The sequence below is a fragment of the Choloepus didactylus genome, chromosome 1, assembly GCF_015220235.1.
Source record: "Choloepus didactylus isolate mChoDid1 chromosome 1, mChoDid1.pri, whole genome shotgun sequence".
NCBI lineage: Eukaryota > Metazoa > Chordata > Mammalia > Pilosa > Megalonychidae > Choloepus > Choloepus didactylus.
This window is the reverse complement of record NC_051307.1, coordinates 91,025,564-91,036,813: the sequence shown is the minus strand read 5'-3', so window position 1 is coordinate 91,036,813 and position 11,250 is coordinate 91,025,564. Positions and strand designations below refer to the sequence as shown.

General features: G+C 40.7%; 1 protein-coding gene across 2 annotated transcripts in view; it reads left to right on the top strand.

The window, feature by feature from the left end:
- The first annotated feature begins 400 nt into the window (after positions 1-400).
- Positions 401-11,250, top strand: part of ROPN1 (rhophilin associated tail protein 1) — a 35,611-nt gene continuing 24,761 nt past the window's right edge. The window contains exon 1 of one of the 2 annotated variants that reach the window (XM_037840871.1): positions 401-462. The gene's annotated coding sequence lies outside the window, so the exon portion shown is untranslated. Of the gene's footprint in view, positions 559-11,250 lie in introns of both variants that reach the window. The other variant, XM_037840811.1, reaches the window with a different exon arrangement.

Here is an 11,250-nt window from a genome sequence, read left to right as displayed (position 1 = left end):
AACCTACAAAAGCCCACTATAATTTGCCGCACATTCCCTCGGGAGTTTTCCTAACGCCTCCCGCCTCACTCTTAAATCGCTGGGTCATTTGGTCCTTCCACAAGCAAACCCCAAGCAGTTTTGTTTCTCCGGGTTCCGCACCACCCCCGCCCCGCTCCCCGCCAGCCCAACCGGATTTGGGGAGCTCAAACTCCGCAAGAAGTTGCGGCTGAGGGGGAGGGGACGGGGCTGCAAGGAGATCGCAGGCGCGGGCGAGATGGGGGGTGGTGTGGGGTGGGGTGGGGGTGGGGGGCGGAAGGGAGGGAGGCTTTGTGACTTGCCCCCCAGCCCCGTCGCAGCGGTTGCCAGGCAGCAGAGTGCAAGTCCAGGTTGCCTGGAGAAAGCGAGGCGCAGACAAAGCCCAGTCCCTTCTGGCGGAGCTGCCCTTCTCCCCCAGGTTCTGCTGCTCTCCCTCTGCCGAAGGTACGAGGTCCTGGATCGCTTTCCACACCTCCCGCCTGAGGCCAGGCGCGAGGTGTCGCTTAGAAGCCTGACAGCCTGTTTGGGAGCCAGCCTCAGGTAGCAATCCCAGAGGGGAAGTGGAGGGAGGGGAGCCCTCTGGGTGCCCCCAAGGGCTGCACGGCTCTGAGGGAAGAGTCCTGCTGGCCGGGCCCACCCGGATTCTGAACAAGGATGCTTCCAAGTTCACAGAGCAAGGGGAGGGTGCTGTGATCCTTAAAAGAATACCACCACAGGGGGTTATTGTTCTCTGGACACATGATATGTGTATTTTGTACCCAGAACTACCGTTTTATGATTTCTTACACAGAGGACAGTGATTTGGGAACACAAGACAATTTGGTATCAGAGTCCCCTCCATTGCCAAGCCAACCCTCTGCCTCTTCATCTGGAACATGGATGTAATAATACCTATGGCAGGGTTGCCATGAGGACCAATGGGTGCGGCTAGCACTTGATAAACTGCAATCATTCATTCACTTTCTTCTAATACTATCAGGTACTGACTGTGTTCCAGGAAACAGACTAGGCATTGAAGATTCAAGGGTGAGCAAAAATTGACTATCCCTGCTGTCAAGTTTATAGTCTTTTGGGGGAAGGAGGTGTTAATCAAAAATAACATAAATAATGTAAAATTAGAGCTGAGATAAGGGCTGCCAAGAAGTAGGTAAGTGTGCTCTGAGGATATAATGGAACTAGCCTAGTCAGGAAGGTCAGGGAAGACTGAGCTGAACACTGAAGGAAGAATTAACCTGTGAAAGGGGAGGAAATGCTTTCCTAGTAAGCATTAACTACATGTCCAAAACCCATTGCCTCTATTTCAAACCCAAACAAAGATGTACAGTTGCTTGGTCTTTGGTTCCAAGAGCTGTTCGTAGAAACTGCCTCTGAGGTTCTGGTGTCTAGAGCCTTTTGTTCATATAACTGAAGCCCTTTTTAGCTCACACCAGTAAAGCCAAATGAGAAATTCAAAACACAAACCTATAGTCCACATTTAAGAAGACGTGTGGTGGGCTAAATTATGTACCCTAGGGAAAAAGCAAAAACAAAAAACAAAAAAACTATATTCTTAGTCTTAATCCATTCCTGTGGTTGTGAACCCATTGTAAATAGGACCTTTTGATGATGTTATTTTTAGTTGTGTGGCCAGCTGAAATAGGTTGGGATTTAAACCAGATAACTGGAGTCCTTTATAAGCACAATAAAACTGAGACATAGAGCAAGAAAGCCATGGGAAGAGCTGGAAGCTGGAATTTAACAGATCCTGAAAGAAAAAGGAGAAATTGCTGCCGTGTGCCTTGTCATGTGACAGAAAAGCCAAGGGCCCAAGGATTTCTGGCAGCCAGCTCCAGAATGCCACGATTTTTGAAGAGAAAGCATTTCCTTGCTGACACCTTGAATTTGGACTTCTCTAGCCTCAAAAAATAATTCATGTTGTTTAAGTCATCCTTTTCATGGTATTTGTGATTGCCCTTAGGAAACTAAGACAAGACCTATTTTCTTTAGCACTTAGCAAGTATGTGCTGGCCTCCCACACCACATTAGGAGGCATGCAGATTTCAATTACAAGGAAATTTATTGAACTATAAGATGGGGGAAACCTGGAATGGATAATTGAAGAAGGCCTGCCATCCTGAGAACTTTAAGAATGACAAAGAATTTTACAAACCATTGGAATCAAGGAATGTTAAGACAGAATGGACCTTTGTCCACTTCTTCCATCTGATGTGAACAAATGGCTGATATTGCCCAAAGGCAGAAAAGTTGGGCCTTGGCGTCTCTCCAACCCAAGAAGTCTATGATTATAAGTCTTTGAGACTCAGACTGTAAAGGACATTGAACTCCTGGGAGTAAGTGGGAATGTGGGAAAAGAATTTGACCTGTCCTTCTTTCTGTGTTTCTATGACAGGCCCCCCATTCACCAGTCATCCATGCTGAAAAACTGGGGAGCCACCCTAAACTCTTTCCTCTCCTCAGCCTCCTTATCAGAAGTTACCAAGTCCTGTAAGTCCTGTCTCCTAAATCTGTCTCTCTTATACCTCCCACTGAAACTGCTTTTCAAGGCAATGAAGTTCTCAAGTGTTATTGCCAGAAGTGCTGTCATATTCTCCTGAGCAGGCTGCCTGCCTAAAACTTCACCCCACTCTGTTCAGCCCATCCACACTGCTGTCAGTCATTGTGTTTCATCAGGGTCCAACGAGGAGACATAAATCATAAAGTAATTTTAATAAGGAAAGTACAACATAAAGAAATACTTGTTATTATGGTATTGGAGTAATGGGGGATTGGCTAGTAAGATGTAAAGAGGGTGCTAAAGAATACAGGAATCACAGATACAGGGAATAATTACAAGCATACCTCAGATTTATTGTGGGTTCGGTTCCACACCACCATGAATGGACATTGGGTTAGCAGGCATGGAAGCAGCATAAATCTCATTGTACATCTCCATCAGAGCACTTTGGTGACCAGGTACATTGTCAATGAGCAGTGATATTTTGAAAGTAATCTTTTTCTGAGCAGTAGGTCTCAACAATGGGCTTAAAATATTTAGTAAACCATGTTATAAACAGATGTGCTGTCATTCAGGCTTTATTGTTCCATTTATAGAGCACAATAAAGTGAGTCACATGAACTTTTTTATTTCCCAGTACATATAAAATTTATGTGTACACTATGCTGTAGTCTAAGTGAGCAACAGCAGTATGTCTAAAAAATGCACATACCTTAATTTTAAAATACTTTGTTGCTAAAAAATAATAACCATCATCTGAGCCTTTGGCAAATCCTAATCTTTTTGCTGGTGGAGGGTCTTGCCATGATGTGGATGGCTGCTGACTGATCAGGGTGGTAGTTGCCGAAGGTTGGTGTGGCTGCAACAATTTCTTAAAATAAGACAACAATGAAGTTTGCCACGTTGATTAACTCTTTCTTTCATGAAAGAGTTCTCCATAGCAGCCAATGCTCTTTGATAGCATTTTACCCACAGTTGAACTTCTTTCAAAATTAGAGTCAATTCTCTCAAACCTTACTGCTGCTTTATCAACTAAAGTTTATGTAATCTTCTAAATTCTTTGTTGTCATTTCAACAATGTTCACAGCGTCTTCACCAAGAGTAGCTTCTATCTCAAGAAACCACTTTCCTTGCTCATCCATAAGAAGCAACTCCACTTTTCAAGTTTTATCATGAGATTGCAGCAGTTCAGTCACATCTCATGCTCCACTGCTAATTCTGGTTCTCTTGCTATTTCTACCACATCTGCAGTTACTTCCGCCACTGAAGTCTTGAGCCCCTCAAGTTATTCATGAGGGTAAGAATCAACTTCTTGCAAACTCCCATTAATGTTGATATTACATGATTTTACATGAATCTCAAATGTTAAGGGTAATTAGAATGGTGAATCCTTTCCAGAAGATTTTTTTAAATTTACTTTGTCCAGATCCATCAGAAGAATCACTGTCTATGACAACTACAGCCTTATGAATTGTGTTTCTTAAATAATAAGACTTGAAACTTAAAATGACTCCTTGATCCATGGGCTGCAGAATGGACATTAGGTTAGCATGCAGGAAAACAACATAAATCTCATTGTACATCTCCATCAGAGCTCTTTGGTGACCAGGTGCATTGTCAATGAGCAGTGAAATTTTGGAAGTATCTTTTTCTGAGCAGTAGGTCTCAACAATGGGCTTAAAATATTTAGTAAACCATGTTACAAACAGATGTGCTGTCATTCAGGCTTTGTTGTTCCATTTATAGAGCACAAGCAGAGTCAATTTAGCATCATTCTTAAGGGCCCTAGGATTTTGGGAATGGTAAATGAGCATTGGCTTCAACTTAATCACCAGCTACATAAGCCCCTAACAAGAAAGTCAGCCTGTCTTTCGAATCTTTAAAGCCAGGCATTGACATCTAACTATGAAAGACCTAGATGGCATCTTCTTTCGATATATGGTTTTGCCTACCTTGAAAATGTATTGTTTAGTATAGCCACCTTCATCAATTATCTTAGCTAGATCTTCTGGAGACCTTGCTACAGCTTCTATATCAGCACTTGCTTTTTCACCTTGTACTTTTATGTTATGGAAATGGCTTCTTTCCTTAAACGTCATGAACCAACCTCTGCTAGCTTCAAACTTTTCTTCTGCAGCTTCCTTACCTCACTCAGCCTTCACAGAATTGAAAGGAGTTAAGGCTTGCTCTGGATTAGGCTTTATTTTAAGGGAATGTTGTGCCTGGTTTGAGCTTCTATCCAGACCACTAAAACCTTCTCCATATCAGCAATAAGGCTGTTTTGCTTTCTCACCTTTCATGTGTTCAGTGGAGAAGCACTTTTAACTTCCTTCAAGAACTTTTCCTTTGCATTCACAACATGGCTAACTTTTGGCACAAGAGGCCTAGTTTCTGGCATATCTTGGTATTCACATGATTTCCTCACTAAGCTTAATCAATCCTAGCTTTTCATTTATAGTGAGAGATGTGTGACTCTTCCTTTCACTTGAACACTGAGAGGTCGTTGTAGGGTTATTAACTGACTAATTTCAATACCATTGTGTCTGAGGGAAGTGGCAGGCCTGAGGAAAGGGAGAGAGATGAGAGAACACAACATTTATCAAGCTCACCATTTTATATGGGTGTGATTCATGGTGCCCCAAAACAATTACAATATTAACATCAAAGATCACTGATCACAGATCACCATAACAGGTATAAGAAAAATGAAAAAGTTTGAAATATTGCAAGAATTATCAAAACATGACACAGAAACATGAAGTGAGCACATGCTGTTGGAAAAATGGTGCCAATAGACTTGCTTGATGCAGGGTTGCCACAAACCTTCAGTTTGCAAAAAAATCCACTATCCATAACATGCAATAAAGTGAAGCACAATAAAATGAGGTATACCTGTATACCCTTGTGAAACATTGCAAAAGGAAGAGTCTTCCCCCAGAGTTTGGTGCATATGGTGTGGTCACAGCTCACTGAATGGCAGAGAAATTGCTGAGGTTCCCTGACTGGCAGAAATCCACTCTCTCGGATGACAGAGAAGTTTTCATATGGAGATGACTCACTGGCAGCACTCTGCTGCAAAGCTTCCCATGGGAGATACCAAGGGAACCTGCTGGCCTCTGAGCATTGCTGGCCGCCATGCACTGCAGGAGTTGGGTGCCTGGGAGAGCACATACTGCAGGAGCCAGATGCTAGAAAAGCTAAGCACTGCAGGATCCCAGTGCTGAGAAAACGGAACAACCCTGGAGCCCTGGCAAGAGGAGCACTGGTACTAGGAAGAGAAGCTCCTTTCTCCTACAGAGTCCCTTGAGAGATCTCTACTGACAAAGCTTAACATTGGGCCATCTGACGAAGGAGAAATATTTAAAGGAGATAGTTCCATTTTTGCTGATGAGGCAAAGCAGGGTGAATTTGGTGCTGAGAAGCAATAAACTGGCACATTGAGCTAACACCAAAATCTAATTGTGTTACTCTAGTGCTTAAATCCTTTAGTGGCTCCCTGTTACCTTCAAGAATAAGTTGAAAAGCCTTTTCAAGGGATTCCAGGCCTTTCATGTTCTGGTCTTGGGCTGTGTTTTGAGGCCTAGGCCCAACCACCTCCTACCCCTGCCCACTCTACTTCTCCTTAATTGCTCACAGCTCCCTGAATTCACCATGTTCTCTCTTACCTCCACACCTTTGCCCAAGATCTTCTAGCCACCTAAAATTCCCTCCTTGTTCTCATGGGTAAACAGATGCTCACTGAGTGCCTGCTTTGTACCTGGCATTGCTCTGGTGGGTGGCAATACACCCATGAACAAAGCAGGCTTCCTCAAGTCTCAGCTCAAATAGCATCGCTCTTTAAAAAGCATTTTCTGACCTCTTTCTCCTACCCCCAGGTTGGTTAGGAGAAACTCACCTGGGAGTTTCTCCTCTGCTCTTATGCGCAGTCCTCTTGACCCTTATCTTAGCCTTTTCATAACTGATTTTCCTATCTGTCTCTTCTACTAGCCTGTGAGCTCCCTGAGGGCAGGATGTGTAGCTTATTTCTGTATCCCAGTACTCAGCACTACTCCTTACAATAAGGTTTTATTGGTTTAATGATTTGCCTAGGATCACACCATTAGTCAATGATAGGCCTAAAATCAGAATCCTCATCTCCTGCCTCACAGTCAAAAGCAATTCTCTACTAAGGCTTGGTCTGCCTGTGGGTGTTACACCACACCTAGTATAAAGACAGCAGCCCTGTGTTTTGTCATGGAAATGACCAGTGCAAGGTTGAACATCAACAGGAACAGTAATGGAGACAAGACAGAAACCTCTTCCTGACCATATATTGAAAACTGGTGAGTCCCCGAATCATGGGAATGCTATAATGAAATCAGAAACTAGGAAGGACAGATAAAAGGATAGAAATGGTGTGGGGGTATTCTGACACCACGATGAAAATGTGAGGTCTTTCATATACTTATAAAAGACAAGGCTAAGGTGACCCCAGATTTGCTCACCAGATCACAAAATCACAGGACCACGTTGCGCAAGTTTATGGGGCAGTGTTAATGCAACCGTCTATAAATGGGCCCCCGGGCTTGTGGACCAGGATGTGAAATCTTTAAAAGATGAACACGGCCAAGTCAGGACTAATTGGAAGAGGTATCTGTTCACTTGTTAATAAACATGTGTATCTCATAGCCTCCAAGGGGTAGTACTGGAATGATGTAAAAGCAAGTTTGGGAAATTTGCTGATGATAGAGCCAAAAACTACTACTTAAAAAAGGACAAGGCCAGGTAGGACTGCTCTGAGCCAATATTGCTGTTGGCTTTCAAATGCTGGGTTGGCTTGACCATGGATTTGGCCTAGGATAGAAAAAGATCTATGCTTCTATGAAATAAAATTGAAGATGCAAAGTTAATCTGAGTAAGACAAATTGTGGAGAGCTTGAAAGTCAGGGACGGCATCATTTTGATAAGAAATGAAATAAAGATTCACCAAAGGTTTTTGAGAGTGACATGATCATATCAGTGGTTAAGGGATTTTATCTGGCAAAACTAAACCTCAATTTCCTGGCATTGGAAAAAATGATTGTAATATTAGAACCTATCCATAGGTTGTTGCAAGGATTAAGTGAGAAAATGAATCGTGAGATGACTGCTCTTAAGCCCATCTTACTCTGGATATCCTTCTCTTCTTAGCAACTATATAGAATATGGTTAAAGAGATGACCATATTTTCAGGATAAAAAAATAATGCCTATTGTAATAAATCATTTTTGTTCCACTTCAAGGTGCTAAAAATTTATTTTGCATGCCATAAATGGGAATATTAAGGATATATTAGTGTTTCTTGGGGGCAGTGGAACATAATATTTGAAATGGGATTGTCCTAGAGAAAATCTGTGATGTGTAATTGCCTTATTCAGAGAAAGACAGTATGATATTGTGTGCAAAGAGCAATGATGTAAACCTGAGTTCTTGACTCAGGTCCTCCAAACTGTGACCTTGTGTTAATCACTTACCCTTTTTGTATCTCAATTCTCTCATTTGTTAGATGAAGATACTGAACTGTATTATGGGTCAAAGTTAAACCACTTCCTTTTTTTTCCCCTTTAGAAGGTGTTTCTTTTCAGTTCCTAACAAAGGGTAAAAATAAAAATAAGTCCATCGGGGGAACATGACTTAAGGATGAATCCTTTCCTTCCTTATGGCCATGATGTATCAGACAAGGCAATTGAAAGAGTACAAGTCTGTTTTGGATTCTTTTGTGGGTGTCAAAAGAAACCAAATCACCAGCATAAACAAAGCTGCAGGTTTATTGAAGGAGAAACTGCTAGAGCAGGGAGATCTTCTCAAATTGGAGAAATTAGAGTGAGAGTCTCAAAATGGCAAGAGGGGCTTATAAAGGCAATTAGGGGATTTTCAAGCGCCAAGTTACAATAATTGGTTGATATTTAAGTTCTTTATTACATAAGCGGGTCTTGCAAACCAGGGAACAGATACACATTATTTAGTGTAGTAGTATAGTATACTTGTCCAATTTTAATAAGCTATCCCTACCTGACTGAGACCAATTAATCACTAAATGTTGTAAAAATGGCAACTTTGTTGGGCCTGCTCTGCTTGCTTGGAAAATTTCATTCTTTGTCAATTTTCATCTTTCGAAAAATACCTGCTGTTTCTCGGAATGGGGGTCACCACCAGCAACTCTCAATACAGGTGACCAATTTATTTTATTTAACATACAGGGGAACGATACAGTATGTATCTAGTAGATAGAGCTGTGGCATGGTCAAGAGATAACAATTGGAGACTTAGGAGTCATTAACATAGAGTTCTGGTTGAAGCTACAAAAAGCAGGCCTCTACTTCCAGCTGGTAAGTTTGCAGCAGCTCAGCATTCCCGCTGCAACAGACAGCCAGGGACTGAGCCTTAGGAAATATTTCTAGAAAGTGAGAGTAGAGACAAAAATGAAGAACAGAAACTGAAAAGGAGCCATGAAGAGTTAGGATAAACAAGGCTCTAAAACCATTATCCAGTGGAGAAAGACATTTCATGACAGTGATCAATTTTTCAAATGCGATAGAAGAATGAGATTGTTGTAGGGAAAATCACTAGATTCTGCAGTAAGGAAGACTTTGGTAATATTTGTGAAAACAGTTTCAGGACAATGATCAAGATGGAAACGTTATAAGAGGTTAAAGGAGGGATCAGATGGAGAGGGAAGGGGGTCAGCCTTAAAGGCACTTGAGAAGCTTGACGGTCAAAGGTAGTAAGGTTAATAACATTTTAAAAAGAGGACAGCTTGTGCCTATTTGGTGGGAAGAGGAGCCGGGGAGATGGAAAAGATTGAATTTGCTGAAGAAGTTTAAGGGGCAACTGTCATAGTTTGGTTCCTCAGGTCTTGTACAAGGCAAGGACTAAGGGTAAGGGCTCAAGTGGTAGAAGAAAGAATATGAGGATCAAAGAGATTTGTTGAGGTAGGCAAAAGAATGACGGTATTAATTCATTCTGAAATCCTTGATATCACACAAGTAGATAAAGTGACTTTATCTACTGAGAGTGGGGACAATAGTTGGGAGGTATAGGCGTTTGAGGGGAAAGTCATTCATTGGAGATCAAATAAGAAACAGAATTAAGTGTTGTCAGGAATGGGAAAGATTAATGTAGAAGCAGGAGCCAGGGAACTAGACAGCAGAAGCCATCCAAGGTTGGAGTGTGCTGCAGTGGATGACAGTGTAAAGATTTTTATGTTGTTATTGTTTTATAAAATAAAGATAGAATGAGGCTTAAAGAAAAAATAACCTGGGTCCAAATGTGATTACCAGTTATAGGAAGCCTGACTTGATCTAAGCTTACTTTTCATCTTCTTTCAAATTCACTCAGTTTATCTCGATCTTAGAATCACATGACCATCTCAAAAATTGTTCATTCTTTGGTGTTTTTATAAATTCAATAGATGTCAGAGATCTTAAAGCTCCCCTTCCTTCACCAACCCTGACAGGCAAATCCAATTCTCATGAGGGAAGCCCACCTGTCTATTTATAGACTAACGTTAAAGTTACATTTCCTCATAATGCTTCCTCAGATACGGGAGTTTTTGCCAGCGGTTAATTGGATGTTCTTATTTCTTTCTCTTGATCCTATTTTCTTGAAAAAGTACCAGGTATCTCTGGCCTGTGTGATATTCTGTGAACTCTATTTCTGTGCAATCAAAAGAAGTGTATTTGCTTTGCTAATTTTGTCTCAATCTTACTTCCTGGCTTCTAATCAATACTTTAGTGGAGTAATTGAAATTAGAAGCTAATTGTTCCTTTAACAAACCAGTATTTTTATAGTTTGTTTTTTAATGAACATCATTTTGGAATTATATAAATCTCAGCTTCTATCTTCTATCAGAAATCGATTTCAATAGCTACCAGAATCTCTTCTGGAAAATATAATCTGAAAACATTTGAACAAAACTTAACCGTTTATAAACAGAAGTGCTTGACACAACTTTAGAGCAGTGCTTCCCCAACATTTTTCATGTCAGCACACTCAGAAAATATTTGTACAGCACGCTAAGGTGTAGGGTACTTGGAAGGTCTATATGGGGCTTATGAAAACATTCAAAATATTTGTATTACATAATTTTAAACAGTAAAATACAGAATAGTAAGAAGATATTAAATGAATAAAACTTCCAAGCATTTTAAAACATTTTAAAAAGAGAAATCAGGTTGCTTCCTTATGAGCTTCTGCTATATCAAGTTTTGTGTGGAAATAACTACATGCAGTTTCTGATCAACATTTTCTACTGTTCTCTTCACATTTTTAAAGTCACCATCAATGAGAAGTTTGCCCCACAATTGGGTCTTAGAAAATGGTAGAAGAGTATTTATCGTTTTTTCTCCAATTGACAGAAACTTCTTTCTCACTATTAACCAGAATTTGGATAATTTGATCTCTTCTTTCTTTCATTGAAGTGTGGGGTCAAATTTCTTATGACAATGTGAATGGATTTCTAATGCACTTGAGCACTTGAGCTTTTTCTTCTTTTTTTTAATGCTTTTTTTATTGTGAACTTTAACATATATACTTACCAGTGATAACTTTCAAAGTATGATTTAACAAGTAGAGAACAAATTTCAAAGAATGTCATGGGTCACGGTTCCACAACTTCAGCTATTTCCATTATTGTAAAATATAACATGCATACAGGAAGGTGTTAACTTTCGATGTACAGTTCAACAAGCAGTTATATAGGTAATTTCAAAAATTGTTGT